The 13,823-nt window shown below is 48.3% G+C and overlaps 1 protein-coding gene across 1 annotated transcript in view; it reads right to left on the bottom strand.

Annotated features, from left to right (window-relative positions):
• EVA1A (eva-1 homolog A, regulator of programmed cell death) overlaps positions 1–12,955 on the bottom strand; it is a 274,987-nt gene extending 262,032 nt beyond the window's left edge. Inside the window, exon 1 of the mRNA XM_029071948.2 lies at positions 12,798–12,955. The gene's annotated coding sequence lies outside the window, so the exon portion shown is untranslated. The remainder of the gene's footprint in view (positions 1–12,797) is intronic.
• Between the last annotated feature and the right edge of the window lie 868 nt (positions 12,956–13,823).

Here is a 13,823-nt window from a genome sequence, read left to right as displayed (position 1 = left end):
TTGTGCAGAACACTGTACTAAGCATTTGGGAGAGTACAACAGAGTTCATAGACACGTTCCCGGCCCACAACGAGCTAGTTAAGTGACTAGCCCCAGGTCCCACAGCGGGCAAGTGGCAGAACCAGAATTAGAACCGACGTCCCCCGGTTCCCAGGCCCCCGCTTTTTCCGCCAGGCCATGCTACTTCTCCAAATGAAAAAGATAAGATTAAAAATAATACTTTTACCCTTTCATACGGAGCATCTAATCTAAGTCGGCTTTCTATTCCTAAAGCAATACATTATGATATGAATTCAAGATATGCAGGGTGTGTTGCATAGAGAGACAACCTCGTGTATTAAATTACCCATGGGATTTTCATGGCAGCTACTGAATCTGCAGGGGCACATTGACTTGCTTTTATTCAGAGAGCCAGGCACTGTTTGGGCTGGGTTTTGTGGCACTCTGCCATAGTGGTGCAATCTATAACATTGTTTCAGGTCTGGAAGGAAAATAACTCTTCCAACTGAGTGAATTCCTGGGTTAGCAGGTAGGTGGGGAAACTTGTGTCCTGTTAAGTAGGTCTGCTTTCCCAGCTTCTGGCTGGCTAAAAATGTCCATTTCACTCGCTGCCCCTTTCCTGAAAACGGCCAGGGGGAGGGCATCAACTTACGGTTGAGGACGTTTAGAACTGAGCTCTTTGTCCCAGAATTCCACTGCCACTCCAATGGATCACAAGCTCCTCGAGGCCAAGGACATTACTTTGCTTTTCTTTTCTAAAGCCCTAAAATTCACCCAGAGGGAGGGCTCAAATACCAAAGAAGGCTTAAGAAGGAGAGTAAATGATTTATCCGTTCTGACACAGCGGCACGGTATAGTGGTTAGAGCACGGGTCTGGGAGTCGAAAGGTCGTGGGTTCTAATCCCAGCTCTGCCGCTTTGTCTATGTGACTTTGGATCACTTCACTTTTCTGTGCCTCAGTTACCTCATCTGTGAAATGGGGATTGAGAGTGGGAGCCCCACGTGGGACAGGGAATGTGTCCAACTTGATTAGCTTGTATCCACCCCAGTGCTTAGTAAAGTGCCCGGCCCACGGTAAGGGCTTTATAAATACCACAGTTATTATTATTAGCTACTGAACATCACGGCTAGGGTTAGGCGAGGCTGATAGAGAACTAGCTGCTCTACTAATTGGGCAGTAGAAAGATGAACGCTAACCTCACCTCCACCGCCAAGTTGCTGAGGGACTTGGGTGGGCTGCCCATATCTTCAGTGGGTTTCTGCGGCAAAAGCTCATACCATCCTCCCCAGGGAGGGCGGGGGGGGGGATTATGATGATTAATAAGAAAGCCCATAACACTTCTCAGAGAAAAGCATCCAATAAAAGGCAAAATATCAACCGGAGCCTAGGGGCCAGAGTGTTTTGGGAGAGCAATCAAATGTTAAAAAGCACTTTAGTTCACCATGTTTACTTTCTCCTTAACTGAAAGTGCATGAGTCACATGTATTGTATGCCTCCTCCTGAAGAGAGGAGTTGAACAGGAGGATCAACAGGGAGGGGTGAAGAAGCAACTTGTAATATCTTACCACCTCCCCTGAGCTGGAATGAACAAAATACCTCCTACTTCATTTCCCCAACTCTCCCTCCATCTTCCAAAGGGTAGGAATAAAGAATCTCAGACAACTTCTCTCCCCAGCTTCAAAGCTTAATTGAAGGAACATCTCCTCCAAGAGGCCTTCCCTGACTAAGCCCTCCTTTCCTCTTCTCCCACATCCATCTATCTGCATCACCCTGATTCGCTCCCTTTATTCACCACCCTTCCCAGCCCCGCAGCACTTATGTATATCTCTGTCATTTATATATATTACTGTCTGTCTGTCTCCTTCTAGACCATAAACTCACTGTGGGCAGGGAATATATCTATTGTTAAATGTGGTATTTGTTAAGCACTTACTATGTGCCAGGCACTGTCCCAAGTGCTGGGTTAGATAGAAGATATTGTACTCTCCCAAGCACTTAGTACAGTGCTTCGTATAAAGGAGCCAATAAATATGACTGAATGAATGAATCTTCCTGACACTTCTGAAGCCATTCAGAGCCTTCAACTCAATATCAGAGCCTATTTAAAGGCCACTCAGGAGCTGTTATCCTGTAGAGGGAAGTGATAATTCCATGAATGGATTTGTCAAGCAAATTGTCATTACTATGGGCCCGATGAAATTCATGCAGGGACAGGGGCTGGTCTCTGCCCAGTTCCAGCCCCCACCAGCTCCCCAAATAAACATCCTCCACCCAAAAGCCAGTAGGCACAGGGGGTGAGAAAAACGGGCTTACACTTTGAACCAGCGCTGCTTAAACAAAAGTTTTCCAACTGCCAGAGCAGGGGAACGATGTCCTTTTGTGGACCGCTGATCCGGAAGTCACTCTCCAGTGCTTGCCAGGGGAACTATACACAGCTCTACCTTATAACATTTTCCTAAAGCTTGTTTGGCAATTTTTTGCTGTTTTATGGCATTTTTTAAGCGCTTACTGTGTGCAAGGCACTGTATTAAGTGCTGGGGTAGATACAAGATAATTGGGTTGGACACGGTCCCTGTCCCACACAGGCTCTCAGTATTAATCCCCATTTTGCAGATGAGTGAATGGAGGCACATAAAAGCTAAGTGACTTGCCCAAGGTCACACAGCAGAGAAATGGTGGAGTCAGGATTAGAATCCAGATCCTCTGACTCCCAGGCCCGTGTCCTTTCCACTAGGCCATGCTGCTGGTTGGAAAATAACCATACCGGCTATTAAATCTAATGGGGAAACCTTCATTAAAACACACTCCCTTTTTTCACCCTAGACCAATTCAGGTCACAAAGCATCATCATATCACAAGGAGGAGGGGAGATGAGGAGAGATGCAGTGCCTTAATTCCCATTTTACAGATGAGAGAACTGAGGCACAGAGAAGTGAAGTCACTTGCCCAAGGTCACACGATTAGAACCCAGGTCCTCTAACTCCCAGTCCTGTGCTCTTTCCACTAGGCCATGCTGCTTCAGTCTTTCCTGTTCTCTTAAAAATCTAGTAATATATTTCTCTTTTTCCATCAGTATTCACTGGGAGCTAGGGACTGTGGATCAATACACTCTAATTCAAATGCTTAGTACAAGGCTCTGCGCATTATTAGCACTCAATAAATACCACTGATTGATTGCTTATGAAAGATGAGCCAGATTCCACAAGGCAGGAGGGACAGAAGCTCAGAAAAGTGGGGGAACTTGGTAGCTAGGCAGAAACTGCGTGTAGCTGGGAGTCAGAGACCCAGATTTGCCTCCCAGCAAAACCACCAGCTACTGTGTGACCTTGGGCAAGTCACGTAACCTCTTCGGGCCTTGGTTTCTCTAACTGAAAAATGGGAATAAGATAGTTTGTGAGCCCGGTGAGGAGTAAGGACTGCATCAAATTTCATCACTTTACATCTCTGCCAGCACTGAGCACATGGGGAGTGCTTAATGAATGCCAAAATGGTCATTATGATGATGTTTATTGGTCTCATCCAGCAAAACCTAGCCAAGATAGTCAAAACCCTGCTCTGTCGGGTGCAGCGAATGGAGAGAAGAGACTTTGTTTTTCTACCCAGTGGCACAGGGACTTTTAGCGGTAGCTTGTAATTCACATAAAGGATGCAAGGAACAAATTTCAGAACAGGAGACTGGTTATAGCATATCTCCAAACCCTTTGGCATTTGATCTGCTGGACCCTGACAAAGCCACAAATCAAGAAAATCGGTGGGGAGGGAGAGCGGATCCTGTCAGTAGAGGCAGAGGGCCAGGTTTCACCCACCGAAGTTCAGAGAGCAGATTCACCGCTAAAAAGAAACAACTTCAAGAACCATCCACATTGTTCAAATACTTCCCATAAAATGCATTCTCATTCTGACAGCTCAGATTACGGCGCCTTACGAGGTGCGAGATTGGGTTTTCTTTGGTTTTACTAGGGTCAGCTTGCTGTCACTGTAGAAACCACCTGGAAACAGTAAATAGCGCTCAAAATGAAATGAATTTACGAAGGTCAACTTGAGAAGCGGGCACCGGTCTTGACTGCAAGGTAGACAATCAAATGATTCACCTCTCACCCCCAATCTGGGGCACCTGAGAACGGAGAGATGACAAATCGATTGACCATCCCCAACACTGGTATACTTATTTATACTCATCCTCAGGACTTGTATACTTATTTATACCCATCCCCAGCTCTTGTATACCTACTCATATGCATTCCTCAGCACTTACATACACTTAATCATATGCCATGGCCTAGTGGAAAGAGAAGGGACTGGGAGTCAGAGGACCTGGGTTCCAATCCCAACTCTGCCAAACATTTATTAGTACAGTGTGTGGAGCAGTGTACTAAGCACTTTGGAGAGCACAATATAACAACAGACATAGTCCCTGCCCACAACAAGCTTACAGTCTAGAGGGGAAGACGGATTTTAACCTTGGGCAAATCACTTCACTTCTTCACTTCACTTTCACAGACGGTGATACTAAGCCACAGAAAGGTTAAGTGACTTACCTAGGGTCACCCCGCAGTTAAGCAGCAGAGGCAGGACTCGAACCAGGTCCTCTAACTTCCAGAACCATGTTCTTTCCCCTACACTACTGCCAAAGGGAAGACGTGTATTTGTGTGGGTAACTACTCCATAAAGTTTGCAGACAACTCTGTCACCCTGAGATGACATATCCTGCATTCAAAGTGCTATTTGTGATGCTGACTCCAAATCAGAAAGCACAATGATCTGTCTCATGATACTATTACCTTGCATTTGTATCCCCTTTTGATTTTTTTACCCACACTGCTTCCACTTCAATTATCTCATTTTATCACCGGGCATGTGGTTTTAGCTCCAGTGACGGTCAAAAGTCTAATGGCTTTTTATAAAAGGGGCCTTTATCCTTTCCCGAAACCGGGAGTCAGTAAAGTTCCTGCATTTGGTGGCATGCCTGTTATGGATTGCTCAATTATTGTTTATCATAATTAATGGTATTTATTGACCGCTTACTGTGTGCACAGCGCTATACTAAGTGTTTTTTTTAAAAAAGGCATTTGAGTTCGTACTACGTGTCGGGCACTGTACTAAGTTAAGCAGGGTGGACATGGTCCCTATCCCACAAAGGGCTTGCAGTCTCCCTCCCCATTTTGCAGATGAGGGAATTGAGGCACATTCATTCATTCAAAAGTATTTACTGAGCGCTTACTATGTGCAGAGCACTGTACTAAGCCCTTGGAATGTACAATTCGGCAACAGAGTCAATCCCTGTCCAATGATGGGCTCACAGTCTAATTGGGGGACACAGATGGCAGAGCAAAACAGAACGAAACAAAAACAAGACAACATTATCATGATAAATAGAATCAAGGGGATGTACACCTCATTAACAAAATAAAGGGGGTAATAAATAATATATACAAATGAGCATAGTGCTGAGGGGAAGGGGGAGGAGCAGAGGGAAAGGGGGCTCAGCGGAGGGGAAAGGGGAAGGGGGAGAAGCAGAGGGTGGAGGGGGAGCAGAGAGAGAAGGGGGGAGCTCAGTGTGGGAAGGACTCTTGGAGGAGGTGAGCTCTCAGTAGGGCTTTGAAGAGGGGAAGAGAGTGAGTTTGGCGGAGGTGAGAAGGGAGGGCACTCCAGGACAGCGGTAGGACGGGGGCCAGGGGTCGACGGCGGGATAGGCGAGAACGGGGGACAGTGAGGAGGTGAGCGGCGGAGGAGCGGAGCGTGCGGGGTGGGCAGAAGAAAGAGAGAAGGGAGGTGAGGTAGGAGGAGGCAAAGTGATGGAGAGCCTTGAAGCCAAGAGTGAGGAGTTTTTGTTTTGTGCGGAGGTCGATAGGCAAACACTGGAGGTTTTTAAGGAGGGGAGTGACACGCCCAGAGCGTTTCTGTAAAGAGATGATCCGGGCAGCGAAATGAAGAATAGATTGGAGTGGGGAGAGACAGGAGGAAGGAAGATCAGAGAGAAGACTGACACAATAATCCAGTCGGGATATTATGAGAGCTTGTACCAGTACGATCGATAGCCGTTTGGATGAAGGGGAAAGGGCGGATCTTGGCGATATTGTAAAGGTGAGACCGGCAGGTGTTGGTGACGGATTGGATGTGTGGGGTGAATGAGAGAGCAGAGTCAGGATGACAGCAAGGTTGCAGGTCTGTGAGATGGGAAGGATGGTGGTGCCGTCCACAGTGACAGGGAAGTCAGGGAGAGGACAGGGTTTGGGAGGGAAGAAAAGCAGCTCAGTTTTGGACATGTTGAGTTTTAGGTGGGCAGGCAGACACCCAGGTGGAGACGTCCTGGAGGCAGGAGGAGATACGAGCCTGAAGGGAGGAGGAGAGAACAGGGGAGGAGATGTAGATTTGGGTGTCACAGACAAGTGACTGACCCAAGGTCACACAGCAGACGAGTGGAAGAGCCAGGATTAGAGCCCAGGTCCTTCTGATCCCCAGGCCCATGCTCTACTCACTAGGCTACATTGCTTCTCTTGCTCGGGAAAGTACATTAATGCACACACACGCCAACACTGATTATGGGTGGAGCAAAAGGCCACCCTGCATCACTGTGTCTTGAATCCGTGGCAGTTCAGATCATGGTGAATTCCTTTTCCATTTATCAGAGCAGCTTTGGGACTGGATTTAGTGGAAAGAGCCCGGGCCGGGGAGTCAGAGGACGTGGGTTCTAATCCCTGCTCCGCCACCTGTCTGCTGGGTGACCTTGCGCCAGCCACTTCACTTCTCTGTGCCTCAGTTCCTTCGTGTAAAATGGGGATTAAAACCATGATCCCCTCGTGGGACAACCAGATTACCCTGAATCCACCTCAGCGCTCAGAACAGTGCTTGGCACATGGTAAGCATTTAACCAATGCCATGATTAGTTCCACCTTGAAAAGTGCTAAGCGCATCCACCACATTTTCACCTGTTCATCTTCTCCCACTCAGCGCTGACTTGCTTTTTTCCTGAGCCAGTCTGTAAAGCTTCACATTAAAGGAAACTCTCTGAAAGGAGGAGGGCCGGGGCGGGACACCTCATTTTAAATTGTTGTTAGCAGCTCTGCCTCCCCGCTCACAGCCACCTCGCCTCTGCAGGGCTCGGCAGAATCGATCTACCCACTGAGGGGGCCGAAATCACAAGCACATCGATGCACCCAAGTCTCAACGGTACCGTCCCCTGGTCCTGAACCCCTATCCAAACCCGACCCCTCCCCAAACAAGCCCCTCTCACAAAGAGCCAGTGCCACCCAGTTGAATTTGGAGGTATTAAAGACTGCAAACACTTCGAGCTAAAAACTTGGCCATCCAGCAGCATGTTCTAATTGGCCCCTCGTTTCCAATTGAGCCAGGCCACTTCTCGGCTAAAAAAAATAAATGCAAAAAGTACATTCAGATCAAAACTTGGGGGATCCCAGGAGAGCATCCCCAAAGAGCCCTAGTGGAGTGACTAATTAGCCCCACCTTGCTCTAGAGACCAGATTTCAATTCCCAAGTCGCCTGCGCAGAGAGCAACAAAGCAAAAGTTGTTTTTCCCAGATCTCTGCCGACCCCACCGAATGGCCATTTTCAGTGTCCTCTGAGACTCAGTTTCCCCGGAGTCAACCGACAGGTTGTTTTGAGCTGTCTCCCAACAGGGGCCGTTTCTGAATTAGAGTGGGGACAAAACTTTTCTTCCATCATAAATAATACAAATATTGGTATTTAAGCGTTTATTATGTGCCGAGCACTGTTCTAAGTGCTGGGATAGATAGAAGGTTGTCCCACGTGGGGCTCACAGTCTTCATCCCCATTTTACATAGGAGGTAACTGAGGCACAGAGAAGTGAAGGGACTTGCCTAAGGTCATGCAGCTGACAAATGGCGGACGGGGATTAGAACCCAGGACCTCTGGCTCCCAAACCCGGGCTCTTCCCACTAAGCCACGCTGCTTCTCAGGAGTACTTATCGATTCACATGAAATTCACATTATTCACATGAAAGTCCCCCGTCTCCTGGTCCTTAACCCCTATTCAAATCTCATCATAAACACCCCCCACCCCCTCCAAACACAAGCCCCTGTCACAACGAGCCGGTGCCACCCAACTGAAGTGTACTTTCCACGTGCAGTGCACTGTACTAAACGCTTGGGAGAGGACGCTATACTACAGTTGGCAATAATAATGATGGTATTTGCTAAGCGCTTACTATGTGCCCAGCACTGTTCTAAGCGCTGGATAATGACGATGGTGTTTGTTAAGTGCTTACTATGTGCGCAGGCACTGGTCTAAGAGCTGGATAATAAGGGTGGTATTTGTTAAGCGCTATGTGCCGAGCACTGTTCTAAGCGCTGGGATAGATCCAAGGTGATCAGGTTGCCCCACGTGGGGCTCACACAGTCTTAATCCCCATTTGACAGATGAGGTCACTGAGGCACAGGGAAGTTAAGCGACTTGCCCACAGTCACACAGCTGACAAGTGGCGGAGCTGGGGATTAGAACCCACGACCTCTGGCTCCCAAGCCCGGGCTCTTTCCGCTAAGCCACGATAATATTTGCTAAGCGCTTGCTATGTGCCAAGCACTGTTCTAAGCGCTGGGGGAGTTACAAGGTATTCAGTCTGTCTCACGCACAGAGAAGCGAAATGATGGGAGAGGAGGCTATATCAGAGTTGGCAATAATAATGATGGCATTTGTTAAGCGCTTACTATGTGCCAAGCACTGTTTTAAGCGCTGGGGGAGATACAAGGTCATCAGGCTGTCCCACGTGGGGCTCACAGCCTTAATCCCCATTTCACAGATGAGGTAATTTAAGGAGTGAGTGCACAACGTGATTATCTTGCATCTCCTCCAGCGTTTAGAACAGTGCTTGGCACGTCGTAGGCGCTTAGCAGATATTATCGGGGCTTAACGGAAAGAGCCCAAGTTTGGGAGCCAGAAGTCGTGGGTTCTAATCCCCAGCTCCGCCCCTTGTCAGCTGTGTGGCTCTGGGCAAGTCGCTTAACTTCTCTGTGCCTCAGTGACCTCATCTGTCAAAGGGGGATTAAGACTGTGTTGAGCCCCACGTGGGGCAACCTGATCACCTTGGATCTTAGCGCTTAGACCAGTGCTCGGCACATAGTTAGCCCTTAACAAATACCACCCTTATTATCCAGCGCTTAGACCAGTGCCTGCGCACATAGTAAACACTTAAATATCATCGTCATTATTATCCAGCGCTTAACAAATACCATCATTATTATCCCGCGCTTAGAACAGTGCCGGGCACATAGTAAGCGCTTAACCCATACCATCATGATTATCCAGCGCGCTTAACAAATACCACCCTTATTATCCAGCGCTTAGACCAGTGCTGGGCACATAGTAAGCGCTTAACCAATACTTTCACCCTTATTGTCCAGCGCTTAGATCAGTGCTGGGCACATAGTAAGCGCTTAACCAATACTTCCACCCTTATTGTTCAGCGCTTAGATCAGTGCTGGGCACATAGTAAGGGCTTCAACAATACCTCCACCCTTATTGTCTAGCGCTTAGATCAGTGGTGGGCACATAGCACTTAACCAATACCTCCACCCTTATTGTCTAGTGCTTAGATCAGTGCTGGGCACATAGTAAGCGCTTAACCAATACTTCCACCCTTATTGTCCAGCGCTTAGATCAGTGCTGGGCACATAGTAAGCGCTTAACCAATACCACCATCCTTATTGTCCAGCTCTTAGACCAGTGCTGGGCACCTAGTAAGCGCTTAACCCATACCACCTTTATTGCCCAGCGCTTAGACCAGTGCTGGGCACCTAGTAAGCGCTTAACCCATACCTCCACCCTTATTGTCTAGCGCTTAGATCAGTGCTGGGCACATAGTAAACGCTTAACCCATACCATCACCCTTATTGTCCAGCGCTTAGACCAGTGCTGGGCACATAATAAACGCTTAACCCATACCACCACCCTTATTGCCCAGCGCTTAGACCAGTGCTGGGCACATAGTAAGCGCTTAGCCCCTTCCACCACCCTCAACATGATGATGATTATAATTACGATGAAGTGCTGGGGAGCCCCCTGTCCCACGTGTCGGGGTTCCTGGGCCCGGAGCAATGGGGAAGGGGGGGAGGGGGGGATGCCCTCCTCACCTGAGAAGCCCTCCGAGCTTGAGGGTGTGCAGGCTGCCAGGCAGAGGCCGGCCAGGAGCCAGGCGGGAGAGGGGCTCATCCCTCCGCTGCCGTTGCTGCCGGTGGGGGTGCTGGTGCCCGGCCCCGGGGGGTGGAGCTGCGGTTGGGCGAGCACGGGCTGCGAAGCGCTCCGGACCCCGCCGCGGGACGGGACGGGACGGGACGGGACGGGAGCGGCCGGCTCCGCCTCCGCGATCCGCGCTCCGGGCTCCCGCAAACGCCGCTCCGCTCCGTGCTCCGGCTCCGGGTCCTCCGGGCCTCCGGGGGGCCCCGCCCCCAGAGGGGGGAAACCCACCAATCAGGAGGCTCGATCCGCCAGCCCGCCGGCTCCGCGGTCCTAACGCCCGCCGCGCCGGCCGGGCCGGGACACCCCGCGCTGCGGACGGGGCTCTCGGAAAAAGCAGCGTGGCTGAGGGGCGGGACGGTGGCACTTGGGGTCCCACTCTGATAATAATAATAAAGATGGTGTCTGATAAGCACTTATTATGTGCTAGGCACTATACTAAGCGCTGGGATGGATACAAGCAAATGGGGTTGGACACAGTCCTTGTCCCACGTGGGGCTCACGGTCTGCATCCCCATTTTACAGAGGAGGGAACTGAGGCCCAGAGAATAACAATAATAATGGTGTCTGATAAGCACTTATGTGCTAGGCACTATAATAAGCGCTGGGGTGGATACAAGCAAATGGGATTGGACACAGTCCTTGTCCCACGTGGGGCTCACGGTCTTCATCCCCATTTTACGGAGGAGGGAACTGAGGCCTAGAGAATAACAACAATAATAATGGTGTCTGATAAGCACTTACGTGCTAGGCACTATAATAAGCGCTGTGGTGGACACAAGCAAATTGGGTTAGACACAGTTCCTGTCCCACGTGGGGCTCATAGTCTTCATCTCCATTTTACAGAGGAGAGAACTGAAGCAGAGAGAAGTGAAGTGACTTGCCCAAGAGAAGTGGCAGAGCCAAGATTAGAACCCATGACCTTCTGACTCCCAAGCCCAGGCTCTTTCCACTAAGCCATACTACTTCTTATGCTTGTCTCCCGTGGGACCCTGGACAAGTCACTTTACTTCTCTGGGAGGCAGCTACCTTGTCTATAAAGTAGGGATAAAGAGTGTAAGCTCCATGTGGGACAGGGACTGTGTGCAACCTGATGAACTTGTATCTACCCCGGTGCTTAGAACAGTGCTGGGCACAGAGTGAGCACTTAACGAGTATTATTATTGTCATTACTTTTAAGCAAAAGAACTGCCCGCAAACAGTGCTTGGCACAGAGTAAGCGCTAGATAAGTACTATGATTATTATGCAAAATAACTGCCCAAGAAAGGTGACCTAGTGTGGAGAGAGTGTGGATCTGGGAGGCAGAAGGCCCTGGTTTCTAATCGCCACTCGCCTACTTGCTTGCTAAGTGATTTGACTCAAATCACTTAACTGCCCTTCTTGGTACCTCATACCTCACCTGTAAAATGGGGGTTAACACTGTGAGATGAGGGATAGGAACTGTGTCCAACCTGATCAGCTTGTATCTAGCCCAGGGCTTAGTACAGTGTCTGGCACACAATAAGTGCTTAATAAATATTATTTTAAAAAAACAAACTAATTTTTCCTGGAGGAATCCTTACACTCACCTGGTCTAATCTGGGACAGCACTTAGATTGTTGTTATAGCATACTCTCCCAAGTGCTTAGTACAGTGTTTGGCACACAGTAAGCACTCAACCACAATTTAATGACTGAAAAGAGAGTGATTAAACCTTTTTTTTTTTTTTTGGAGCAAGGGACTGGAGGGCACGACCTTTCTAGAACACAGGTGAAATCTATGTTGTGGGGTGGGCTTCACAGCAACTCATCCTGGGTCCAGGTGAAACCATTATTTTCATTTCACAGCTTCACTCACCCCAGGTGTCACCCGAGACCTGCTCAGTACACGGTAAACACTCAATAAATAAGATTGGCTGAGGGACTGGAAACCTCCCAAGCAGGAAAAGCCCTAAATTAGGCATTTTGGATCCGTTAGCTCTTTAAAACCTACTGGCCTCTCCCATGCTCCGCCCGCTTGCCCCCCTTCCTTCCAAAAAACCTTGCCTCCTTTCACCTGGCACTCCTAAAGCTGGCACTCTCTCTCAAGGACTGTTCCAGGCTGAGTCTATGATTTTACAATTTGATAGTGACTTTACCATACAATATCAAGTTACACTAACATATCATGCTAACCTTGTTTTCTGCTCCAGAGTGAATGCCTCCATCCAGGATTGCACACAGAGGTATGTGTAGTCAGTGACGCTTCAAACACAACGGTCTCTGTTGCTAAATGTGAATCATTCACACCTGCCCAGAGGGCTGGGGACAGTGTGCTTTCACATCAGTTTACGAATAAAATTCGGAATTGCACCCTATTCCACTCGGAGAGAAAAAGGCAATAAACCTCATCTGTTGGGTTGCCACGTTGTTTTAATCGATAATGTCTTTGACATCTCTACCTACACAGTTCTGTGAACCAACGCAATGATCAGATTAGATAACACGGGGAAACAGACAATAACTGGAAGGCAGAGACTAAAAGACGTTTGTCAGAGATGAGAAATAAAGAGGGAGGAGCATGGTTGGAAGGGAGAAAAGAAGGGTTCCAGAAGAAGCATCACCCACCTTTTGGAACTCGTCTCTTTAGTGTAAATTAGTCTGTTAACACTTTCCAGGGTGTGGAGAGCAGCAGCCTTGTGTTTCCAGCCGGAGACAGATACACGGGTTTAAAGCAACAGAAACAACAGATGGGTTTCATTCCTTGTGCTCCCTTGGCCACCTTGAGGGTCCTGTATCATCAAATGAAAATCCCAAGAAGAAAAATTCATTTTTTTAGTGCCCTGGCAATCTCATTCACGCCTCCCTCAGCCCCACAGTACTTATGTACCTATCTGTAATTTACTTATATTAATGTCTGTCACCCTTGAGGCTGTAAACTCCTTGTGGGCAGGGAATGTGTCTTCCAACTCCACTATACTGTATTCATTCAGTCAGTCGCATTTACTGAACGCTTAAAGTGTGCAGAGCATTGTACTAAGTGCATGGGAGAGTACAATCCAATAACACACACATTCCCTGCCCACAGAGTTTACAGTCTACTCTCCCAAGTGCTTGGTATGGTGCTCTGCAGATTCTAAGTGTTCAATAAATACCACTGAATGATTGATTGAAAAAACAAATATGTGTTGTCATTGCTCTTATTATTGTTTAGCCCCTCAGTTGAAAGAGCACTGAGCTGGGAACCAGAGGACATGGATTTTAGTCTTGGTTCCACGAGGATTTCTAATTGAAATAAATCAGTCATATTTATTGAGCACTTACTGTGTGTAGAGTGCTGTACTAAGCGCTTGGTAGAGTACCATATAACAAATTTGACGTATTACAAAGAGTTTACAGTCTGGGGTGGGGGGAGGGGGGAATCAAAAAACCACATAGGGTGTTCCGTGAGATGGATAGGCCCGGCAAAATCCTCAAAAGCCTCCCATGGTTGCCCATCCCTCTCCACATCAAACAGAAACTCCTGACCACCGGCTTTAAATCCTTTGATCAGTTCTCTCCTGACCAATTTAGGCTTATAGGGAAGAGTGTGGCTTAGTGGAAAGAGCACGAGCTTGGGAATCAGAGAACATGAGTTCTAATCTAATCTAAACT

The sequence above is a fragment of the Ornithorhynchus anatinus genome, chromosome 9, assembly GCF_004115215.2.
Source record: "Ornithorhynchus anatinus isolate Pmale09 chromosome 9, mOrnAna1.pri.v4, whole genome shotgun sequence".
Lineage (NCBI taxonomy): Eukaryota > Metazoa > Chordata > Mammalia > Monotremata > Ornithorhynchidae > Ornithorhynchus > Ornithorhynchus anatinus.
The sequence above is the reverse complement of the archived record's forward strand: the minus strand, read 5'-3'. Positions and strand labels throughout refer to the sequence as shown.